Genomic DNA, 26,876 nt, shown 5'->3' with positions numbered 1-26,876 from the left:
TTCACACATCTCTATATATTTTAATGTATTGCACATGTATATTTAAAATATATATGAAAGAACTCTAAATCCTGCAGAAAGCCTCTGTTTTCATTATTTTTCTACCTTGTGTCATGTACTGTATAAACAGGAATATTTAGAGGGTGTTTCCTGCTTAGCATTTTTTTGCAGTTAAGTCATCTGTTACCCCCTACTTCTACTACTTTCCATATATTGGTTCCCTGATACATTTCACATGGCTTAGTCAAGAGTTTTCCTTTGATTCCAGCCCATCTTCCCTCATCACGATGGCTATAATAAATATAGTGAGCATTTATATAGTGCTTACTATGTGCTAAGCACTATTTTAAGCACATTGCCTATATTAGCTCATTTCATTCTCGCGTTAACTTTAAGATGTAGGTACAGTTACAATTGCCATTTTACATGAGAAAACTGAAGCACAGAGAGGTTAATTGACTTGCCAAAAGTAACAAAGCTTGTAAGTGAAGGAGCTAATATTTGAACCTAGGCTGTCTGAGTCCAAAGTCCATGCTCCAGAGGTAGGTATAGAAGTCTGGAATATAATGTAAACCCTTCTGGTATAACAAGCCTCAAACAGTGAATAGTCCTTTGCCTAACTCCAGTTTATCTGTAGCCTAAGAGTAGAAACAAATGTGCTCCTATGTTAGGAGTGAAGCAATAGTTACAGACATCATATCTTAGCTGTCTTGGCTCCCAAGATGGTGGCATTACAAACTTCTCCACTACTCCCTTTGAAAACATGTTTGCAGCCAGGTGCCACTTCTCAGACAGTTTACAGTGCAGAACTAGTAGAGAAATATTTTCACTGTGCAGGAGAAGGTAAGAGTTAAGAGTGTAACGTTTTCTTTATAAGCCCAGGAAAACTAATTTGATTTGTTTCTGCAGAAAGTAGAACTAAAACTATTTTTAGAATTTGAGATCAGTTGGAACTGTTAACATTTAAGTTCATTGATTATACTGAGTGTATTCTTCTGATTCAAATGTAAGCAATCCACTGATGACCATTGTTCAGTATAATTTCTTACCTTTTCCCATCTCCTCCTTCATACTGGCAATTCTTTATACCCTGATATTATTTCAGAGCCAGAAAGAATCTCTTAAAGAGCATCTATTCCAACATCAACATTGTATAGTTGGGAGAAAAAGATGCACGGAGAGGGAATATGACCTGTCCAAAGTCACATAGTTCTGAATTTGGGTGGAATTATGACTTATTTCCAGATATCTGGGTTTCTTAGAAAATAGAACTTGAAGCAAAAGCTTATGTGCAATCCCAAGGAAGTAAGAGTAAAGAAAAAGAGTAGTGAAGTAGGGAAGGAAGGAGAGCAAACATAAAAGAATGTATCATTGTGTTGGCTACAATCTGTTTCATGACAAGCTAATTTCTCAATTTCTTATGACAGGCCATACTGCATCTCCATATAGGTCATCTGGGAGAAGACTGGAGAAGAATTTATCTCCTGCCTACTATCTCATTAGTCAAATACCTTCCCTGTGGAATATTAACTCCCCTACACTTCTGGGCAGTACATGTGTGGATGCCCAAGCATGTACCTTGGCATCTCACACCTCAGAAGCAAGGGCTGGCATAGCGGCTCCACTACACACAAGGCAAGTGTGTGGATATAGGGAGACGTATGAACTTGAGAACCTGTGTATTCTTTGACTTGCTTTGAAGGGCTTCCTTCCGCATGGAAATGAAGTCCCTGTTTCAACTAGAGGAGTAACAAAGTCTCAAAATATCCTTCTTTTTACCATAAAAAGAAACTTTATCTTACTGAACTCTTCAAAAAGCATGTCTAATCCAATGCATGTACATGAATGCCCTTATAATCATTTAGGCTTCATCAGCATAATAGCAGGAAAACTGGTCAAGTGAATAAATTCAGGAAAAAATGGCTAAGCAAGTTATTTTGCAACATAAAAATGAAACATTCTGTTGGTCAACTGAATCTTTTTCTATTTCAGCCACTAATTACGATGATATCACATAGACACATTCTAAGTGCTATACAATCATTTATTCTCATAAACAATAGTTCCCTGTGCCCTATAGACCATTCTTACATGAAGTCAAAGCATCTAGTCAATAAAAACATCCCATTGGTATGGTTTCATATCTATGGGCAATGTCATAAAAGCATTGAATGCATTTCACTGATTGAATTCTTGCCTTTTTCATGTAAAAAAAGATGACCATAGGAAAATTCTGAAAAATTTTCCAGGTAAATAATGAAATCATGCTATCACTACAAACAATACAGCAAAACTCTCCTTTAATGACATCTACTTTACTGAGTCCAGTGGTTATTTCTCAGTTCTCATGTACCTGAGTTACTAGCACCAATTGACATAGTTGTTCATTCTATCCTCCTAAAAACGCTTTTATCACTTGGCTTCCAGGATACCACATTCTTCTGGTTTTCCTCCTACTTCACTGTCTGCTCCTCTTCTGTATTGTCACTTTCTTCACCTCTTCCTATTCAGGTATCCCAGCAATTGTTCTTTGAAATATGCTCTTTGGCTACCATTTCCATGATGAGTTTCAAAATTATATCTCCAGCCTGGACTACTTTCTTAAACTTCCCACTCATATATCCAACTGCCTATTTCACATCTCTACTCTGATATCTAGTAGGAATTTCAAACATAACATGTTCAAACAAAGCTCTTAATCTTTCTCTTCTCAAACCTGACCTTTGCAGCATTTCCTATCTTTTTTAATGCCAATTCCAAATTTCTAGTTGCTCAGATAAAAAACTGTACTTACCCACTAGGCATTTTATTAGTTACAAATGTAGCTAAAACTCTGAACCTCCAAATCCTCAATTAGCCTTTTACTCTGATGATTTAGCATATGGTCATTAGTACCACTTTGAACCTTTGGCCTAAGGTTTGATAAGACTAAAATCCTTGGTCCCTTTATCCTAATTTAGGCCCACATCCTTATCTTGACCCTCAAATTGATCAACACACTACCAGTGTTGCTGCTTTCAAAGGCCAGAATGACAAGACACACAGCCCTCAAGGGAAGACATCTTGAGAACGACACCGTTCATTGTTTCGGGATCTTGAGATCGCAATCAAAGTTATATATGTTACTCCCAAATGTATTTACTGGCCAGTCTCCTAGAAAAGTAGTAATCTTGACCCACAAGTTGTCATTCTCCAACCATTCAGGCAATTCTTTTGACTATACCATATAATTGTCATGTTTCTGATGGTAAAAGCCACAGATGACAAAGATCTGAAAGTCTCCAAGTCCTTTAGCAAGTAACAAACACTGCTGATGCAGGTTACTAAGGAAAGAAAACAGAGACAGTCACTTAGGCAAACACACTAGTTTTATTAATATAGGGCTTTAACTTCAAGTCACCTGTATGTTTTCCTACTGTGACAAGATGAGGTGAACTATACAAGCATTCTGAAGGTTCATTTTGAACATATGTTCTAAGGCTTAAACTAAAGGGACACTGAATGACTCACTTGGCCCTTTTCTCTTAGGTCCACACTTTGATCTTAGCTTTCAAAGTCTTACCACTCTGATGACAAAAACAAAACAAAACAAAACAAAAAACAAACAAACCAAAAAACTGAAAAGGAAATCCAAGGAAAAGAATATTTATTTTTATAATATCAGAGATTAGTTGGTAACAATTTTACTCTATGAAAGGGACCTTTTCCAATAGGAGTGAAGGCCTCCCAAGTAGAAGTCTCCAGCTATATTATTAATACATGAGCTATATTAAAGGAAAGAAAGAAAAAGTAGTGAGGAGTAATACTAAATGTGGGTTGAGAAATTTTTTTAAAAGGTTAAGAAAACGAGCCATATGAAAGAAAAAAGCTCTGTAATCAGTTTGTTTCTCTCATCTAAAACTCCATTTCACCAGCTTCTTGAACTCCTTTTTGTCTTTGACCTTTATCAACACTCTTCTTTCTTTTTCAAGCTCCTATAGCACATCTGCTGGAATGATTCCTGTGTCTGTCTCTCTGTGTGTGTGTGTGTGTGTGTGTGTGTGTGTGTGTGAGAGAGAGAGAGAGAGAGAGAGAGAGAGAGAGAGAGAGAGAGAGAGAGGAGAGAGGGAGAGAGAGATGTGGATGGAGCCTTGAGCTCTCCCCTAGAGGTTCAAAGTTAAGAGTATGCCCACTAACACTCTCAGCCTTTCAAGCTCCCTTCTAGGACATTTCCCAGAGTTCCTGGATCTTACACTAAATGTCGAAGTTTCTTTCCTTCAGAAATACCAGACTGGATTTGTGGCTTTCCCTGGATTGGCTTCTTCTCAGTCAACGTGGTGTTGTGGAAATCACAGTACCCTGAGACCAATTAAATCAAAATCTTTGGAGGTAGGGCTGAAGAATGGATTTTTTTTTTAATTTCCTGGATGATTATAATATGCAAACAGGGTTGAGAAAGCCTAATCACTTCATTCTACAAATGCAGATACTGAAGCTCAGAGAGGGGAAGTGACTTAATCATAACCACATAGTGAGTTAGAAACAAAGTTAGGAGTTATAAAAACCCAGGTCTCCTGACTTTTAGGCCAGAGGTCTTATCTTCATACTACACTGCTTCTCTTTCTCTCCTGTGCTTTCTGGACCTTTGTTTTTCTCATTTGTAAAATGAAGATAATAAATCCTAGAGATTTTGTGAGAGTCATTAAAACAGACACATTTCTAATGTACAAGGTTCTGCACAAATATGGAGGAATGTTATACTTGAGGGAATTAATATACAACACGTATGTGAAGCTGAGTCTATAAAATAACACAATGAAAGTAGTTTCCTATTTTATTTTGTTTTTAAAAGATATTTATATAATTTAATTGAATAACAGAACATTATTTCTGAGAGTATGTAAGATAAATATTCATGATAATGTGTGAAATAAAGCTATAAAACTAAAATACAAAAAGAGTCTGGTATAATCTAATGGAATTTTTACCATCCGCCATGATAGAGAATTATGCACACTAGATTTAAAAGTAACCAAAGGTGTATTTTATTAAATATATATTACTGGGAGTAGTCTTTCTTCCTAATGTATACTTAAGTCTCTGAAATAGATGGCAGGCCACATTTTACTGTTGGGCAGAGTCACTGCTCATGTGTGACATACCCTCTTGCTTTCCTATTTTAATCAGTCAATTATTTGGGTATTGTGTATTGTGTCTACCTAATAACATATATCAAGAAGGACCCCTTGTGTGGGTTGTGTGTACCTTTAACCTTAACTTGGTGTCAGTGACAAGAAATTCAGAGTTGATGAGAGAGGTCAATCTTTTCTTTCTCTTTCCCTCACTGCAATTGGAATTTAAAAAAATATAAAAGTAATGAGATATCTGGGCTTCTTATAGTCAGTCAACTACAACATGGCCTTAGGACTGAACTAGCCCAGGGTTTCTATGGGACTTGTAGATTCCATTCCTGAGGACTGTTAGGGGTTTGGAGGGAAGGGATTTAAAAAAAAAAAAAAAAAGGTGTCTCTTCTGAAAGGCAGGATGCATGGAAAGGCAAGGGGAGGGCTTCTAATTAGGAGGAGCTCCTGCTAAAGAAGCAAGACAGGAGGGAAGAGGTTTTCTGATTTGGCTGATCTGAGGAAGTAGATTATTTGGCAGTCTAGTATCCCCAGAATGATCTGTAACCACAAAGAACACATTTTCTGAATTCCAGGGCCCCAGAACAGAATTCTAGATCCGTTCTTGTTTTATCCATCCCAGATATTAGGAATTTCCAAAGGGGGCCACTTCTATTCCCCTAGGAGTCATACATCTGGCTACTTGTTTATTTGGTAAAAATGGAATTCTGTACCATTTATAAAATGGACCTCTTGTGTCTTCCTTATTTTGAAAGTATAATGCACATTCTTAATTCATCATTCATTTTTGCCAATGATTTTTAAGTATTTATTTGAAAGTTATTTTTAAATACAAAAATATATTTATTTAACAAAGCACTCCTTCATCCTTTTATTTCAGCCATCCTAATAAATTAAAAACAAGCCATGATTAAAGTAGGTATTTCTATATGTCACATTACAAACTAGTTTTAAAAATCTACTTAGTAGGGATGCCTGGGTGGCTCAGTCGGTTAAAAGTCTGCCTTCTGCTCAGGTCATGATCTCAGGGTCCTGGGATCGAGTCACACATCAGGCTTCCCTGCTCGGCAGGGAGCCTGCATCTCCTTCTCCCTCTCCCTCTATTTCTCTCTCTCTCTCTCAAATAAAATAAAAAAATCTTTAAAAAAATCTACTTAGTATATATATCATCATTTCATCTTGAAATGCCTCCTTTTTAAGGGGGAGGCAGAGAGACAAGGAATTTAAAAGAATCAAGAGGCCTAAAAGTATAGTGATGGTTGCTTATAATCCAGACCTGCCTCAGGCAGGGGTTACCTTCCAGGTAATTAACAGATGATGACCTATGCTTAGGAAAACTTGGGTTGTTAGAAGCCATGTTTCAAGGGTCTATGATTTCCTAGAAAATATGACCCAAAAAGCTCCTTGCTAATAGCTACACTGCGATGAAGTGCTTGTATTTTGCCTGACAACAATTAACACAATAACCTAGGATGAGCTGCATAAAATAGCATGTGGACAGAGTGAGAAATCAGACTGTCTCTAGTTCTAATGAATGGTCAAATTTGGTTGTGCATTAATAGTAGGAACATTGAAATCTATTTCAAGAGAACTTCAAATAAACAGAATGGAGATTGGACCTGAGGAGAATAAAGGGTAATTACTCCATAAAAGACTAGAGCATAAGCTAAAGTATAGAAGCAACATTAAATTTAGAATCAGAAGATAAAAGTAATAACACACAAGACAGTACGAGATGAGAGAAGCCAACCTTGATGAATTTCACCCAAAGAATTATAGGTTGCTCCACTCTGTTAGGCACCTTTGGTAGGTTACTTAGGCTTTCTGTGCCTGGTTTTGAACCTAGAAACCGTGACTCTAAATATTTTGTGCTCTTAACTACTATAATCTACTTCTTTTCAGTATAAAAATGGCTATATGAGTAGAGTCATAGGATGTCCTCATTTGCTTGGGACAGTCTCAGTTGATACCTGTTTCCCAGAATATTTAATAGTGCCTTCTTATATTCTGAGAACTTATCCTGAAATAACTTGGATATAATATGTAAGAGTATGCTTAATCAGCTAACTTTGATAAAATCATTGCATAAAAAGAGTTCTGGATAATTTCAGTGTTGGCCCATTGCTCCTATTATCCTCAAACACCACCCAAAATTGACCTCCTCCTGCCCCCCTTTTTAAAGCCCTTCTTACCCAGCTTGCATTTCCTGGTCCATCATAGCACCTTTGACCTTTTTTCTCCCTAGCATACTTGCTTTAAAAAAATCTAAACCTAAGTTCATTAAAACCACTTGTTCCACATTTTCATCTAAAGAGAGGAATGTGGTTGGAGAAAAATACACAACCACAAACTTCAAGTGAGCCCAGAGTACCACCAGACATTTCTACTTTATTTCTCTCTTCAGTTTATTTTCCAAATTTCAAAAAGGCTATCTCATACTTCTCCCATCACACGTCAAATACCACCACCTCCTTCATACCTTCACTCTGTCTATGATGTTGCCACATATCATTTAGAAAATAGAGGCATTCTCTCCCGAACCTTCTCCAGCCAGGCTTTTTGAACCAGTCCTCCACTGAAATGGCTTTTATTGATGTCACCAATGATTCTACCTTTCTAAATCCAATGGTAAATTCTCAGTCTTCATCTTACTCAACTTGTCAGCAGCACTTGTCCCAGCTGATCATGCCCTCTATCCTAACTTACATTCCCCAAAAAGCCTAGCAGAGCCTGAGATAAGGACTTGCATGCAGTTAGTTTATTTGAGGGACTGATTCAGGAAACAGGAAAGGGGACCGAGAAGAATGAATCAGGAAAGGAGGTACCATCAATTCAAGGGTATGTTATTAATCTGTTTACCACTGTAGGCAACTGTGAATCATTCCCACTGAGGACTCCCTTTGGAACTGTATAGATGAGCTTTAGAATTCTCCATCAGACATAAAATAGAGGAGTGTTTATCCATCATATTTTATCTCCCATTGACCAAGGGTAATCTGAGAGAGTATTAACTCACTGGCACTTGTAGGTTTGTTCATGAACTAGAATCACTGAGCAGGCCCCTGCAGTTGTTCTACCTGGTGATAGCAGAGAAGCCACAAGGCAGGAAGAAATAGTGTAAGAAACAGCTGAATGAGGTAGCATCAAGTTACCCCTGCATACAGCTGCTACAGCAATGTCCTGAAAAAGGTGGTCCAGGAGCATGTGACGTGGGGCATAAAAGACGTTCAACACACCCTCCTTCTTGAAATATATTCTTTACTTGTCATCCCGCAATGACACTCTCCTAGTCTTCTTCCTGCCTCAATGATCTCTCCTTTTCCAAGTCCTTTTATGGTTCTTCTTCATCTCTCTGAACTCTAAATATTAGAGTGCCAAAAATTTCAGTTCTTAATCTTCTTCTCTTCTCTATCTACACTCACTTTCTTGGTGATCTCATCTAGTCTCCTGCATCTAAGCACCATTTTTATATACTCACAGCTCCCAAATTTATATCTCTAGTCCTGAGCTCTCCCCCGAATTCCAGACTGTTTTCTTAAAATCTCCACTTAAAAGTTTAATAATAATATAAAACAACATATTTAGGCGATAAATGATTTCTATACTCTTGAAAATTGCTTCTCTCTCAGTTTCCCCCATCTCAGTAAATTATGACTCCATTCTCCCAATGACTCAAGCCAACCATTTTGAAGTGCCCTTGACTCCTACCTTTTCCTCATATCAGTTGTCCAACAAATCCTGTTAACTCTACCCTCAAAATAAATACAGAATTTGACCACTTCTCTCTATTATCACTGCTACTACCTGGTCTCATCCACCCTTATCTCCTCCCTTGATAACTGCGGCAGCTCCTTGATTCTACTCTTGACCCCTCCCCAAAGTCTAATCCCAACAGAGAAATCAGAGTGATTGTTCTAAAACTGAAGGCTGGATCTTGTCATTCTCCTGCATAAAATCCTCCAGTGATCGTCCCATTCACTTAGAATCAGATTCATAATTTCTATCATGGTTATAAAGCCCTACTTTTCTCCTGGTATCTATATGGCCCAGTCCCTCGCTTAAATCAGGAGTCCACTCAAATCTCACTTCCTCAAGGAGGACTTCCCTGACCATCTTAAATCGGCATTGCTCACCATTCTATCCTCATTTTGCTTCATTTCCCCCCCATAGGATTTCTTACTACCTCATTATTATATTTTATTGTTGAATGAATAAATAAATGGATATCATGGTAGTTAAGTTGGAGCAGCCTTTCTTTTTTTATTTTTATAAGGTTATTTTTTTAATTTTTTAAAGTTTTTATTTGAATTCCAGTTAGTTAACATACAGTGTAATATTAGTTTCTGGCGTATAACTTAGTGATTGAACACTTCCTTACAACACTGGGTACTCATCACAACAAGTGCCCTCCTTAGTCCCCATCACCTATGTAACTCACCCCCCACCTCCCTTTGGTAACCATCAGTGTGTTCTCTAAAGTTAAAAGTCTGTTTCTTGGTTGGCCTCTCTGTTCCTTTTTTTTTTCTTCCATTTGTTCATGGGTTTTGTTTCTCAAATTCCACATATGTGTGAAATCATATGTTATTTATCTTTCTCTGACTGACTTATTTCACTTAGAATAATACTCTCTAGCTCCATCCACGTCATTGTAAATGGCAAGATTTCATTCTTTTTTGTGGCTGAGTAATATTCCATTGTACATATATACCAATTTTTGTTCCCCTTCAGGTCTAGGAGTAGGGTTCAGTTTAGGGCCAGAATAATGGTTTGGGTTAGGATTTGGGCTACTGTGAGGGTATATGCCTATTATCCTACAGTTCAGATACCTCCCCAGACAGATAAATTTAGGATTAGATTTAGGGTTAGGGGTTAGGGTTAGGATTAGGTTTTCATTTAAAATAATGCTTTCTAGCCTCATCCGTGTCATTGCTCATGGCAAGATTTCATTCTTTTTTATGGCTGAGTAATATTCCTTTGTATATATGCCAGATCTTTTTTTTTTCCCTCTCGGATCCAGGATTAGGGTTTGGTTTAGGGGAAGAATACAGATTAGGGTTAGGGTTGGGGCCAGGGTGATGGTATGTGCCTATTTCCTGCAGTTCAGAGACCTCTGCAGAGGGATAAGTTTAGGGTTAGGGTTATGGTAGGGCTAGGTTCAGGGGTTAAGGGTTAGTGGTTATGGTTATGGTTATAGTTAGGGTTTGGGTTCAGATTAGGTTTAGAGCTAGGGTTAGGGTGAGGGTGAGTGTATATGCCTTGTATTCTGCAGTTCAAAAACCTCTCCAGAGAATAAAACCTCAGACTTCTGTTGGTTTGAGCATAAACGTGGCAACCATATTCTGGCTGAAGTAAAGAGGGAATTTGACACTATAAATACTCTCACCTGGATATTCAATTGGTCCTTCTTTTTCAATCTCTATCTTTGCACCCATTTTCAGAAATACTACAAATTCTTATTTTAAGTTTTAATTTTCATTCCAGTTGGTTGACATATAGTGTCATATTAAATTCTAGTTGTGCAGTATAGTGATTAAACAATTCCATACAACACCCACTGCTCATCACAAGTGCCCATCTTAATCTCCATCACTTATTTCACCCATCCCCCCACCTATCTCCCCTCTGGTAATCATCAGTATGTTCTCTATATTTAAGTCTGTTTCTTAGTTGGTCTCTCTCTTTTTTCCCCCTATGATCGTTTGTTTTGTTTCTTAAATTTCACATATGAGTGAAATCATATGGGCAATATTTATCAAAGTCAACAAATATTGACAAATGTGCCTGTGTGCCACACATTGCTTTATGTATTATTCCACTGTGTTCTCTCCCAAAACTCTTCCCTTGCCCTTCTATTTTATTTTTCCACTTCTGGAACTAACACCCTGAAATTACACTGCTTCCCCTTCAGCACTTTCTAGTGGTTGCTGTTTATTCTCCCATATATGACTTCACTTCGTTCACAATGCAGCCTAGACTCCAGGGAGATTAAGATTTGAGTATTCTCTTCATAAAAAGTGTTGGTTGAAATTGTGTGGGTGTATGATCTCTCTCTGGCAGAAAGTATACACTGGAGAAATGCAGAACACTAATAGAATCTTTCCTTTAAAGTGATGACTATCGTAATTAGAGAAAAGAAAGAGACTTCTACTGGTAAGAGTTCCAATTACTAACAAATTACTCCAATTACTAACAAAGGCAGGTTTACCGGGCCTCTTTAAAGTATTTCTATAAATGTATGTTTGGAAATAACTATAGTATAAAAATAATACATACCAATTGTCAAGAATCCTCTATGTTGCAAGTATAAAATCTAATTTTCATAACAACTTTATGATATAGATTTTTTATCACTATTGACAACAGATATGGAAACTGAGGCTTTGGAAAGTTAAGTGATTTGTATAAGGCAATACAGTTAACAAGGTTTTTTCTAGATTTATTGAGGTACAATTGATAAATAAAAATTGTATAATTCAGTGTAGACAATGTAATGTTTTGATATATGCATATATTGTGACATTAGTACCACAGTCAAGCTAATTAACATAGCCATCACCTCACATCGTTTTTGTTTTTTATTTAAATTCAATTTAATTAACATATAGTGTATTATTAGTTTCAGAGGTGATTTAGTGGTTCATCAGTTGCATATAACACCCAGTGCTCGTTACATTAAGTGCCCTCCTCAATGCCCAGCACCCAGTTACCCCATCCCCCCACCTCTCCCCTCCAGTAACCCTCAGTTTGTTTCCTATAGTTAAGAGTCTCTTATGGTCTGTCTCTTTCTCTGTTTTCATCTTATTTTTCCTCCCCTTCCCCTATGTTCATCTCTTTTGTTTCTTAAATTCCACATGAGTGAAATCATATCTTTGTCTTTCTCTGACTGACTTATTTTGTTTAGCATAATACCCTCTAGTTCCATCCACATCATTGCAAATGGCAAAATGTCATTCTTTTTGATGGCTGAGTAATATTCCATTGTATAAATATACCACATCTTCTTTATCCATTCATCTGTCAGTGGACATCTGGGCTCTTTCCATATTTTGGCTATTGTGGACATTGCTGCTATACATTGGGGAGCATGTGCCCCTTCAAATCAGTATGTTTGTATCCTTTGGATAAATACTTAATAGTGCAATTCTTGGGTTGTAGGGTAGTTCTATTTTTAACTTTTTGAGGAAATTCCATACTGTCTTCCAGAGTGGTTGCACCAGTTTGCATTCCTAGAAACAGTGTAAGAGGTTTCCCCTTTTTCCACATCCTTGCCAACATCTGTTGTTTCCTGAGTTTTTAATTTTAGCCATTCTGACTGGTGACCTCACATTGTGTGTGTGTACGTGTGTGTGTGTGTGTGTGTGTGTGTGTGTGTGTGTGGTGGGAACACTTGAGATCTAGTCTCAGCAATTTCAAGTATACAATATAGTATTAACTTACATTGTTATACATTAGAGCTCTAGAACTTATTCATACCACATAACTGAAACTTTGTACCCTTCAAACTCCCCATTTCCTCCACCTACCAGTACCTGGCAATTACCATTTTACTACCTGCTTATATGAGTTTGACTTTTTTATATTCCACCTATGAGATCAGGCAGTATTTGTTTTTCTGTGTCTGGCTTACTTTACTTAGCATAAGGACCTCCAGATTCATCAATGTTGTCACAAATGGCAAAATTTCCTTCTTTTTTAAGGGTGACTAATATTCATATATATATATATAAATTTTCTTTATCCATTAATCCACCAATGGACACTTAAGTTGTTTCCATACCTTGGCTACTATATGAATAACACTGCAATAAACATGGGAGTGCAAATATCTCTTTGAGATACTGATTTCATTTCCTTCAGATATGTACCCAGAAGCGAGATTCCTGGATCATATGGTAGTTTCATTTTTAATTTTTTTGAGGAACCTCCATACTGTTTCCATAATGGCTGTACCAATTTACATTTCCACCAACAATATACAAAGGTTCCCAATTCTGCACAGTTGATCAACGTTTATTATCTTTCATGATTTTGATAATGGACATTCTAACAGGTGTGAGGTGATACTTCATTGTAGTTTTGATTTGTATTTTCCTGATGATTAGTGATGTTAAATGCTTTTTCATATACTTTTTGGACATTTTTATGTTTTCTTTGGAGAAATGTCTATTTAGGTCCTCTGCCCATTTCTTAATCAGGTTATTTGGGGGCTTTATTGTTTTGTCTTGTTTTGTTTTTTTGCTATTGAGTAGTGAGTTCCTTATGTATTTTGGATTTTAACCCTTATCAAATGAATAGTTTGCAAATATTTTCTCCATTCCATAGGCTGTCTTTCACTCTGTTGATGGTTTCCTTTGCTGTACAGATTTTTAGTTTGATACAATCCCACTTATCTCTCTTTGCTTATGTTGCTTGTGCTTTTGATGTCATATACAAAAAAAATCACATTAAGTTTCTGGCTGATTTGCTTGTCTGTTGCTTGCCACAACCAGTATCAAGATCTCGAGCTGTTATGCTGGCCTTTCCTGTTAGTTTGTCATTGAGGTCGTTCTTGTTTTCAACAATACCAGTCACGGCTTTTTCTATGCCCAACTCTAACTCAGGACCACTTCCTCCAGCAGTGAAGTTGCTGGTCCTTATGACTAACCTCATCTCTGGAGAATTACCGTGGCATGGAGCTGGAGGTGGGTATAGGAGCAGTTCCAGACTAAAATGACAAACTTTCATCATTCTTATTGAGGTTTAGTAGTTTTTCTTGAATAGACTCTTCTCAATTTGTTTTACACATTTGGCTAGTTTACAGATTTCTGTAATCTTAGTTTTTGAAATTTTTGTCTAGTTTTATTGGGGTTTTTTTGGTGAAGTGGACTTGCCCACATCCTCACTCAGAATTTCTGGAAGTCCTGCCTTAGAGCATTGATTTTTTTTTTTTTTTTTTTTTTTGCTGTTTTGGGATGAAGTGTTTTATAAATGTTAATTGAACCATTATTAGTGTTTAGTGTTGTTCAAGTCTTCTTTATCCTTACTGATTTTCTGTGTGCCTATTTTATCAATTACTGAAAGAAGTATGTTGATATTTCCAATTCTAATTTTTTTTTTAAGATTTTTTATTTATTTATTTGAGAGAGACAGAATGAGAGAGAGCAAGCACATGAGAGGGGGGAGGGTCAGAGGGAGAAGCAGACTCCCTGCCGAGCAGGGAGCCCGATGCGGGACTCGATCCAGGGACTCCAGGATCATGACCTGAGCCGAAGGCAGTCGCTTAACCAACTGAGCCACCCAGGCGCCCTCCAATTCTAATTGTACTATATTTCTCCTCTCGTTTATGTCAGAGTTTGCTTTATGTATATTCAATGTCTGTTTTTAGTCATATACACAGTTAAGATTGTTATGTCTTCTTGCAGAATTGACTCCTTTACCATTATGTGGTATCCTGTACATCCCTGATAATATATCTCATTTTGAAGTCTACTTCATCTGATATTAATATAGCTACTCAATCTTTCTTTTGTATAGTATTTGCATAGTGAATTTTTCTATATCCTTTTAACCTATGGCTTTAGATCTAAGGCTGTTTTCTTGTAGGCATATATAGTTTCTTATATAGGCATGTATAGGTATTTTATTGTAATATTTTTTTAATTGTAATTTTTAAGCCATTTACATTTAATGTAATAATGTGGTTGATGTAATTCTACGTTCTCACTCTTTGTTTTTAATTTGTTCTATCAATTATTTATCCCTTTTTGTCTTTTTTTCCTTCTTTTGTGTTGAGAGGGTTTTTTTTATTGTTTTGCAATTTATTACCTTCATTGCCTTATTAGCTTTACCTCTTAATTTTTTTTTTTAACCATTTGCCCTAGGGCTGACAATATACATCTTTGACTTATCAGTCTGCCTTCAAATGCATTACACTTTCAGGTTCAGGATAAGAACTTTACAACAACAAACTTCCATTATCCTCCTCTCATCATTAGCGTTATTGTAGTCATAGACTATAATTCCAAAATACATTATTAGTATTTCTAAAAAATTAAAATTTATTTTTAATCTATAAAGCTCAATTTATGCTTTTTGATGTACAATTCTTTGAGTTTTGACAATTGCATCAAACTGTATAACCACCACCATGATCAGGATATTGAACTGCATAACCACCACCATAATCAGGATACCCCTAAAATTCTTTCATGCAAATCCTTTGTAGGTAACTCATGTCTGCATCCCCAGACCCTGGCAACCACTGGTTCGATTTCTGTCTCTATAGTTAAGAGTTTCATGAATGTCATATAAACAGAATCATGCAGTATGTAGGCTTTTGAGTCTGGCTTCTTTAACTTGACATAATATATTTGAGATTCATCTATGTTTTTGTATGTTTCACTAGTTTGTTTCTACTGTATTCACTTGCAATTTGAAGGACATTTTAATTGTTCCCAATTTTGGGCAATTGAATAAAGTTGCTCTGCATATCCATATGCAGGTATTTATGTAAATAATATGTTTTTATTTCTAGTGAGCAAATACTTATTAATGGGATTCTTAGGTCATATAATAAGAAGTGTATGTTTAACTTTATAAGAAAATTTCAAACTGTTTTCCAAAGTGGCTATACCATCACTCACCAGGAGTATGTCAGAATTTCAATTGCTCCAAATCTGCATCAGCACTTGGTACTGTTACTTAAAAAAATTTTTTAGCTACTCTAATCGGTGTGTTAGTCCTGTCTCATTGTGATTTTCATTGTATGCATGTTTTTCTTTTTTTTTTAGATTTTTCTTTATTTATTTGAGAGAGAGAAATAGAGAGAGATTGAGAGAACGAGTGGGAGGAAGGACAGAGGGATCATGACCCAAGCTGAAGGCAGACACTTAACCAACTGAACCACCCAGGTGCTATGTATGCATGTTTTTCTTCAAACTATTGAGCATATTATAATATTTATCATACTCGTTTAAGGTATTTGCCTACTGATTACATTATCTCTAACATTTCTGTGACTGTTTCTATTCTACAATTTTCCTCCTGGTATGAGTAACATTTGCATGCCTAATAATTTTTCATTGACTATGAGACTATTTTTGAACAATGGACTTCATTGTCTTTTTTAAAGAGTGTTAAAGTTTGATAAACTTTTGTGTCAAGGTGATTTCTTGAGATTTCTTTTTTTAAGTTCTGCCAGAGAAAGTCTAGATAGCTTTTTCTTTATGGCTAATTTACTAAGGTGTGACTCTTTTTGGGGTTTCTACTGAATGTCTAACATTTATCAGAGGTATTTTTACTCTGGTTGGTCGGAACGCACATAGCTCTCAGTTCTGTGTGAGCTCTGGATAGTTGTTATTTGATTTGTGTTGTGGGGGTTTCGTCATATACATGTGTGGATTGATGTTTAACCAAAGACTTATGAAGACCCCTACACAAATTTCTGGAGAGGTTTTCCTGACTAATTCTCCCCTCCTCAGTTCTCCAACCCCAAAGTTCTAACATCCCAAGCATCCTCAGACTCAATTCTCTGTCCTGTCAACTCAGACTGATGTGTTCTGCTTGGTATTCTCCCAGCACCATGGTCAAGAAGGTGTCTCCAAGCACAAAATCCTAATAGGGCCCACTTTATTTGTTTTCCTTGTTTTAGAGGTCACAATCCTTTGCTCTTGTTTTCCAAAGTCTGAAAACTGTCATTGCATATATATTTGTCCACCTTTTTCATTGTTTATAGTGGGAAGATAATTTCAAATGTTAAGGTTTGAGTTTGGATCTCAGACATTTTCTTTTTTCTATACTCATACCTTAGGTGATATTATCCAATCTTATTGCTTTATATAATATTTATATCTTGACACATCTCCAAAATTTATTTTCCAGCCTGGATTTCTCTCAAATCCAGATGTATATAGTCAACTGGCATATTCACTTGAATGTTTAATGGACATCTGAAGCTTCACATATTTAAAACTAAAGTCTTGAGGAGAGAAAGGGAAGTGAGTGAAGAGCTGCCACCAGTCTTGCCAGTTGCCTGTCCTTGGACTCACTCCAACAGATAAAAACCCTGAGAATAAAGAAGAAGCATAAATTCAAACAAGTAGCTGAGGCATATGAGGTGTTATGAGATGCTAAAAAACAGGACATCTAAGACAAATACAGCAAAGAAGGATTAAATGATGGAGGTGGAGGTGGAGCTCATTTTGACAATCCGTTTGAGTTTGGCTTCACATTCTGTTGCTTAGATGACATTTTCAGGGAATTTTTTGGTGGAAGAGGTCTGTTTTCATTAGACTTCTTCAAAGACCTATTTGAGGACTTTTTTGGGAGTCTAAGAGGCCCCCCGTGGAAGCAGGAGCCAAGAAACAGGGTCATTTTTCTCTGCCTTCAGTGGATTTCTGTCTTCTGGAGAGGGTTTTCGTCTTTTGATACAGAATTTACTTCCCTCAGGTTACCAGGTCATGGCCTCACTTCATTCTTTTCCATGGCATTTGGTGGTAGTGGGATGGGCAACTTCAAATCTATATCAACTTCACTCAAATGGTTAATGGCAGAAAAATCACTACAAAGAGAATTATTGAGTGGTGAAGAAAGAGTAGAAGTTGAAGAAAACAGCTAAGTTCTTAATGATAAATGGTAAGGAGCAGCTGCTACACTTGGATAACAAGCAACTCGATGCACATATGTCTGAGGGTTACAGAAGGGAGGGAGTGGGGGGATGGGGTAAGTGGGTGATGGGTATTAAGGAGAGCACGTGTGGTGATGAGCACTGGGTGTTATACACAACTAATGAATCGTTGAACACTACATCAAAAACTAATGATGTATTACATGTTGGCTAATTGAACATAATAAAAAAAATCAATGCATACATGTGACAGAAATGTTACCTGTAACCAGCACCATCGAGGATTAACAGGAACATTTTTTTTGAAGATTTCAAACGAACTCAACTTTCAGCATAACTGTAACTAATCTGAAGTATTTATACACATTGGAGCCCTATTTGTCATAAACTTTTGAGTTTATTGTTAGGACCACATAGTAGGACCATTACTTTGGGGGCATTTTGTTTTTTTGGTTTTGTTGAGGTTTTTTTTATTGTTGCTTTTTGCTTTTGTCTTTAAAATTGTTGTAAATCTCTGTATGCACTTTGCTTTTTATTAAACATAATCCAAGGTGGCCATGATTCCTACACTAACACCAGCATGGACCTGCTTTTCCATTGTGTTTCAAATGTGGCCCAAGTAGTCAGCCTGCTGTGAAGTTAACATTGCCAGGATGAATCTTCCACAAAAATAATTTCAATTTTTATCAGTATTTAATAACGAGAGATATTAATGCATTAATGGTAATAGATTTTTCATTTAATATAAATTGAGGATGCTTTTCTAGTTGTGAATGAATGCTGACAATTTAGTAAGTTTTTTTTTTAAGATTTTATTTATTTGACAGATAGAGACACAGTGAGAGAGGGAACACAAGCAGGGGGAGTGGGAGAGGGAGAAGCAGGCTTCCCGCTGAGCAGGGAGCCCGATGGATGCGGGGCTCCATCCCAGGACCCTGGGACCATGACCCGAGCTGAAGCCAGACGCTTGACGACTGAGCCACCCAGGTGCTCCAGACAATTTAGTAAGTTTTAAAAATTGTTTAAATATGTAACATCAAGCTTAGGTTTAAAAAAGTAAAGCTGGTAAACTGGATCTTTGTCATTTGCTTAAAAAAATGCAAAGGTGTTTGGTGCAAAAAACCAAACCAAAACAAAACAAAAAACTCAAAAAACCCTAAAGTCTTCATTCCTTTATCCTTTCTTTCCAAACCTTCTTCTATAGCAGTGTCCATTTACATAAGTGACAACTCCATTATTCTAGTTGTTATGTCCATCCTTGAGTCTTTTCTTTCTCTAACACCCCACATGTAATCTATCAAGAAGTTCTTTTGGCTATGCTCCTCAAAATATATATAGAATACAACCCCTTTTTATGACCTGAACTCCTACTACCCCATCAAAGCTTGCATTATCTCTCACCTATATTACCTTAATAGCCTCCTAACAGATTTTCTTGCTTCTGTTACTGTACTCCCCACATTCTATCTCCTCAGAAAAACCAGAGTGGTTCTGTTAAACGATAAGTGAGATAACGTCATATCTCATCTCAAAATCTGTAATAGCTTCCCAGATCATTTTCTTTCCTTGATCATTCCACCTTAGCAGGGCCAGGACTAGAGTGAGGCAAAAGAGGAACCGAATACACAAAATTTAAGGAAGCATTCATTCTCAGGGTCGTGTGAGTGCCTAACCCTTGTCCTGGCCCTGTACTCTAGCCATATCAACTTCTTTGCTGTCCTTCAAAAATCCCAAGAATGTTTTGGCCTTGGGTCCTTTGCATTTGATGTGCCCACTGCTTTGAATATATTCTTCCGCCCAGTACTTGCATGTTTTGCTTGAGCTCTTCATTCAGGTTGCTATGAAAATCGCCTTGTCAATGAGGCTCTACCTCACACTCTCACTCTGTTATTCTGTCCCTTTATGCCTCTCTAGTTTTCTTCTTAGCACTTACCACCACTTAATACATTATATCTTTATTCATTTATTGCCTATATCTACTACAAGAATATAAGCTCATTGAAAACAGAAATTTTGTTTTATTTTGTGCTGTGTCCCCAGGAGTTGGAATAGTGCCTGGTCCATTGTAAACATTCCATAAATTATTTGTTGAATGAATGAATATGCACGGCCTCTTTTTACCTCTTTTCATTTCATTCCTTGCAAACAACACATGCTTAGATGATTTGTTACTCAATTTTACAGCCTTTGTCTTTTAAAGAGATAACTGAGATTATCCATATTTTGTATAATATTTGATACACTTTATTTAATTTCTTACATATTATTTAATACACGTTATTTAATAAATGTTATCTATTTTACATTGTTTTGCCCAAGTTTGCTAATTTGATCAAGCTATTAATTCAGTCTTTCCTTTGTTAATTTGTGAGCTCTAATATGCCTTACCATTTCATTAATTGTTACCTCAACTTTCAAACACATTTGCCTCCACTATTATTTAAAAACATGATTTCTTCCCTATTAAGATTTCAGCTACTCCAATATTTTTATTTAGAATATTTTCTTATTTATTTGGAATACTTTCACTTTTTTCCCTCTACTAAATTCATACTTTTTCTAGTAAGATCTTTAGAATGTGTTTACTTCTCTGTTTGCACTCCTTTTTTATCCACAACTCTTATTTTTCATAGATGAGGTAGTACTTTTAGTTCTAGACATAGAAATATGGAACTTCTATTTCAAAAGTCCTTATTTAACATTTATATTACCCATTTCTAGATAGTCTATTATTATCCACTTACATTAACTACTATATTTCATATGCAGACTTTTTTTTTTTCTCTTCAGGGATTATTCCCCTATTGTTTGATTAATTTGGTTACTATGTTTTTTTCTCCTTCTGGAGCTGAAATTATTCACATATTTGGCCTCCTGCATCTATATATCAATGTAGATCCATGCCACAGAGCTTTTTGATATTGATCCCTAGGCACTTGTGTAGCTCACAGTGTAAAAAGCCCAGCACCAATTCTTTTTATTATAATTATCACAGTATCAAAAACTCCATTTGTCTCCAGGCTATAGGTGCCATTTGATCCAGGTGAGGCAGATAATTCAGAGTTAGTAGAGGAAAAGTGAGCTTTGTTCAGATATCCATCTTTCTAGAGGGTAGGTTTTAAATGGCAGTTCACTTGGGAGAGCATTGTTTTCTTCTAAAAGTGTGGAGAGATAACATATTTTTTTCTCTTTCCCTATTTCTTCCTCATTTTTGTTTGTAATGGTAAGGGTACTTTCAGCTAGGTGTACTCAGAAACTTTGGCCTTCTCTCCTGCTACTTCTTTTATATACTCTTCCCCCAAAAACTGAAAAAATAAGAGTGGTTTGAGGCATACTCTTCTTTAGAAGATGCTAAGCTATTTCTTACCCAGAGCTATTCTTTGTTTTTTTATCTGTTCATTCATTTAAAAATATTAAGTACCTATTCTGTGCCAAACACTGTTCTAAGTGAGTTAGACATATACAGTCTCTACCCTCATGAAACCTACATTCTATTGTGAAGAAATAATCACAAGTCAATTTCATATAGCTACAAATGAGGTAAGGAAATTGTGGGATGGTGGGGAGTACTGGGATAAGAATGTGAATCAATAATATCTTGGAGAGAAAGGTTTGAGTAAAGAAGCCTGGGGAAAAAAATCAAGGGAAAACTTTTGATAGTAGAAATCCTTGTCTACCACTACACAAAGGTAGGAAAAACACACAGGGCTTGCTCTTTTTCGGAACTTCATGTCAAATTATAAAAACAATTTGTGGCTTAGAAATATATAATCAGGAATAAGTTATACTCCTGACCAGGTAGAATAAAGTCTCATACCAACAATTTAACACATTTCAGAAGAACCCCGGTGTTCCAACTAAAGCTGTGCACAAATCTTAACTGAGCTTCCCATTTATATTCACCTGCCCCCAAACTTAGAAATGAAAATTCATGGGCCCCTCCTCAGACATAGGAATTTGTATTTTAACAAGCCCTCCAAGTGACCCTTAGCTAAGGTAAAGTTTGATAAATGCAAATTTAGAGCATAATATATAGGTGGAAAGAACTTTAAGTTGCCAACATTTTATTAGTGCAAAAAAGGAGGTCTAGAATAGGTGGGATCACCCATGTTAACATATAAGCAAGGTGAAAAGAAATACCATAGCCAATATTCAAACACACTAGGGGAAGAGTAGTCAAAAGAACTAAATCTGGAAGAAAATATATAACAAATACTGAAAGTCACCCCTCATCTTCCTCAAGTAATAAAATTCCTGTGTTATGTCTGGGCATATGGTTGCACAGTTAGAAAATGACATTGCTCAGCCTTTGTTACAGCTAGATGTGGCCATATAATTAAGTTCTGGCCAATAGGATGTGGGAAAAAGTGATATGCTTCACTTTCAGATCCTCCTCTTGAAAGGAATGAGTATGCTCACCTTACCCTTCCCCCTTCTTACTGGCTGTAGATATGAAAATGGTAACTAGAGAAGCCTGCTTAGACACAGACATTGAAACTACACAATTTGTCCTACCAGCCACATACCACCTTACCTCTGAACTATAATGTGAAATAGGATAAAATCGTATCTTGTTTGAGCTACTGTATTTTGGGGTCTCTTTGTTACAGCAGTTTTGAATATACCCTAATAAATACACTGCATGAATCCGATAAAACAAGAACTGAAAGACAAATGATAAAACAACAAAATAAGATGAAAAGGTAGAGTGTAGAACTCAGGAATCAAATCAAAGATCAAAACAATACTATTGGGGCACCTGGGTGGCTCAATTGGTTAAGCAGCTGCCTTCGGGTCAGGTTATGATCCCAGGGTCCTGGGATCGAGCCCCACGTCGGGCTCCCTGCTCAGCGGGGAGCCTGCTTCTCCCTCTCCCTCTGCCTGCCTCTCTGCCTACTTGTGCTCTCTCTGTCAAATAAATAAATAAAATCTTTAAAAAAATACTATTGTAGAATTAATAATTAGGAAATTGAAAAGAATAAAAAAGATGGGTTAAAATATTGTTATTAATATAAAGAAATGTCTGAGATATATTTACTCAAGAAATACTTGTGTAGCAGCTACTTTTTTCCACAGTGTTCTAGGTACAAATAATTGGGGGAAAGAGTTTACATAGGTTGTATTTCAAACAAAGGAAACATTATGAGTGAAAACCTTGAGGCCGAAAAGAGATTGGTGTTTTTATTCATAATAGAAATGAAGTTGGTGCAGCTAAAGCCATATGAACAAGGGGCCAGAATTGTATGGGATTAAGGTGGAAAGTTTGAGAAGGACAAGATTATGCAGGGCCTCTATGGACCATGGTAAGAACTTCAATTTTATTCTAGGCTAATTGGGAAGCCACTGGGATATTTAAGGTGGTGGACAAGCATGATCTAATTTTGTATTTTGAAGCTAGCTGTTATATGAAGGATAGATTACAAGGGGATAAGAATGGGAGCAGGGAAACCCACTGCTCCCTTTCCCTCCAATAACAACTCTAAGGCAAGTAATAATGATGGTCCAAACTAGGAAATGCCAATGAGTAAATACCTAAGTGATGTTTCACAAAGATTCTGTGTGTAGATATGAGCTCAGACAAAAAGTCTGATCTGAAGATAAGAAATTGGAAGTCCTCAGCACATAGTCGCTGATTGAAGGCATAGAACCAAATGAAATCAGGTGGAGCTGAAATGTAGAATAAGAAGGTAAGAGAATTCAAGCCCAAGCTCTGAGAGACTCTCAACATTTATAATGGGAGAGGGGGAGAAATTTCCAAGTAATATTGAAAGAGGGAATTCAGAGGGGTAGGAAGAAAGTAAGAAGAGTGTGGTGCCACTGAAGGTAGAAGAGTGTGTTTCACTAAGTAAAATGTTGCATGGAAAGGTCAAATGAGATGAAGACTGAACAGTGTTTATTGAATTTAGCTATAAAAAAGTTTTTAATGGGAACTCTCTTAGATTGCAGATGGTTAAAGAGTAAGAGACAGGTATATAAGTGTTTTTAATGATGACTGCCAGACTGTAGCTCCTAGGAGAAACCATAGCTTACTTTTTTCTCTCCTGTCCCCTTTCTTTTTTCAAACATAATGTCCGGGTCTAGGGAAAACAGTCTAAGTCAGCATAGCTGTAGGTACTGAGCAATGTTTTTCTTCCTTGATTCCACTTCTATGGCATTGGGAGATGTGGCCTTTCATGTTATTGGAAGGTAACATCAGAGGTTCTGGTTTGGGCTTGGAAGGAAGCCACTTAAGTCTTTAGGCTAAAAGAGAGAGGGAGGGAGGGAGAGCAGAGAGAGAGAGAGAAACAGAGAGAGAATTTTTCTTTCTTTTTTTTTTTTTTAAAGATTTTATTTATTTATTCATTAGAGACAGAGAGAGAGAGGCAGAGGGAGAAGCAGACTCCCAAGGAGCAGGGAGCCCGATGCGGGACTCGATCCCAGGACCCTGAGATCATGACCTGAGCCGAAGGCAGACGCTTAACCATCTGAGCCACCCAGGCGCCCCGAGAGAGAATTTTTCTATGTGACTCACACCAGCCTACTAGAGTTTTTATTTAATATTTGGTTCCAAGTTCAAAATATAATCTCAATAGATCCTTTTAACATCTCCCCATTTCATCTTCTTACATGACCAAGCTACCAACTTGAATTGCAGATCCTTTGACAGCCTGTCTTGTTCCCAAACCTGTGCTTGTACTTTTATATTGAAATCTTTTTGATATTCATATACCTCTCATCTATAGTAATAGAGTCATAACTTTAAACTTCAATCCTATGGTTGTCACCCTCCTGCTGACAAACTCTCCCAAGAAATTGACCATATACCTGGGCCAATTTCTATAGTTTGTTAACACTTTCCCAATATCAGGCTCTGTTCAACTACCTGACTGAAATTTCACGTGTCATGTGCATTGAATCTGCTATTTAGTACTTGCCTTATGTTAATGAGCATATCTAGGCTTCTGTTACCAATCCTTCCCAATGTGATCTGTATAGTCATTGACCAATGTGCTAAGTTTTAGCCTCATTTCTCATACTTATAGAAAAAAAGTAATAACCAATTGTGGTTCCAATTGGCTTCTTGAAGAATAAAATGATCTAATTTTGAAAAGAGCTCATTGGTTCTTCTCTTTTAAATATATTTGTCCGTAGTGTTTCCTCAGGTCAATACTAACATCTCTACCATTTGCTTATTGTAATAACATTTCATTGAGTTTACTTTTGTGGCTACCTAGATTTGGGGAGAAGACCTTTTTCCCTTCACAAAATGACCTAATAGCTTAAAATTTTTATAAAGTTATTATGTACATACAATAAAGTTCATCCATTTTAAGTGTACAGTCAGATGAATTTTGATAATTGTATACAATTGTGTAACTACCACACACATAGCCAGGTTTGGGAACCACTGCTACCTCTATCTACATTCAGACTATTTTTAGTAATTTTCTCAGGTAGTTTTTATAAACACTCCAGTTTGAGCACCACTGACATATTTATTATTGTTGCTTGGCCCAGGGTTACTTTGAATCCGATCCCCTTTCTCTCTTTTTCTTTCATAGACTGTTGATATGTTGTGGGGGAGTTGGTTTCCCAGCATGCACAGATAGCTGACTTTTATTTTTCTTCTGATATTACCACATGCAGAGCCATGCATTCAACTGGTGGACTCAGAGAATGGAAATTGTCATTCTGTTTGGCTTAGCATATTAATGAGGCTTAGTGCTTCCACAAATGCATGTCCTGAAGTTCAATGCCAAAGAGAAATGCTTTTTGTCTAAACCACTGTTTGTAATTCGGTGGCTATAGGTACCACTGTGGCCTGATACTCCAGATATCAGGGATGCACCTATAGTAGGTAAAGAGGAATAAAGGTGATGAGGAAAACGATTACTTTTCATTTTAATAGAAAGCAATGACTTTAGAATTAGACATTCAAAATTTATGTCCTGAGTTTCTGCACCAACATGATACAGAATAAAACAATGTGGGCCAGAAATTTTCTATGAGATGCACTGTTTAGTATCATTATACTCTTCTCCCAGTATTCTCTATGGAGGTATAGAGTGGGTGAGTAGTAAGTTAGAATCATTTTCCATAATAAAAAGCATTCTGAGAATGAAGAATACTTATGCATTAGAGCCATGGGATCTAATCCTGACTTTGCTACTAACTCTGTTCTAATGCACTTTCCCCATTTTACAATAAGGACGATAAATTAAATAATCTCTGAGGACCCGTCTAGCTCTGAAATTCAATGAAGCTGTAATTCTCACCACTTTTCTCCTCCCAAACTGTGGGGAGAGAGAGGTGTGTTGGATTGCTTTTACTCTTTCAACTTAACAATTAGCTCTTCAGTTGATTAATGCTCTGCTGGCAACAACAGCATCTTAGTGAAGATGATTTAGTATTTCAGCAATTGCTAGATGCTTATAAATGTGCCAGCTTGGTGTATTGAAATTAGTGAGGTTTCTAAAGGTATTTCAAACTGGCTTTAATTAATTAAATGCTGGATAGATGCAGTCCAAGGTTAACCACTTAATAAATTGGCAACCAAATAAAAAATTGAATCAAACATTTTGAGCAGTTTACTGGAAGAGATCTGGGCTTTCCACCAAGAGATTCTGTAGCAATGCTGGCAGCAGGGTGGGCCATTTTAAAGCTCCTGACTCATTGTCACTATACCCTTTCACCCAGGATTGAATCCTTCCCCACAAAAAAAACTGCACAGTGTCACTTGATTGGTAGCAACAATGTCTGTGTTAGTGTCCGCAGACTAAAAGAAAGTCCCCACATGAAATGTTAATAGTTGAGACAAAAGCCATCTTTAACTCACTGTGTATTTGAACATAAGAATATTGTAAATGGTGATAATTCTTATGTATGTAGAAAAGTTCCTTGCTATTTCTCTGAATTGGTATTTAAGTTGAAGACTAGAAAAAGGGATCATAAAGTAAGATAATATGATTTTGTTTGGAAGACTGTAGAGAGTGTTAAGGTGTTAAAGATCTGAAAATGAGAATTAAGGGTTGCCCATGCACCTACTAAGAGATTAATTCAGGGAAATTTCTGTTTTCTGAGAAACTAAAGGAGTAGATATTATCACTCAGGTTGTCAGGAAGCTGTATTTAAAAAAACCTGAGCATTTTGTTAAGTTATAAAACCAAGAAACA

The 26,876-nt window shown here is 36.7% G+C and overlaps 1 pseudogene; it reads left to right on the top strand.

The window, feature by feature from the left end:
- The first annotated feature begins 722 nt into the window (after positions 1-722).
- LOC118542094 (dnaJ homolog subfamily B member 6-like) lies at positions 723-25,575 on the top strand (annotated as a pseudogene).
- The last annotated feature ends 1,301 nt before the right edge of the window (positions 25,576-26,876 follow it).

Source organism: Halichoerus grypus, chromosome X (genome assembly GCF_964656455.1).
Source record: "Halichoerus grypus chromosome X, mHalGry1.hap1.1, whole genome shotgun sequence".
Classification (NCBI taxonomy): domain Eukaryota; kingdom Metazoa; phylum Chordata; class Mammalia; order Carnivora; family Phocidae; genus Halichoerus; species Halichoerus grypus.
Note: the sequence above shows the minus strand (reverse complement) of the source record. Positions and strands in the feature narration are given on the sequence as shown.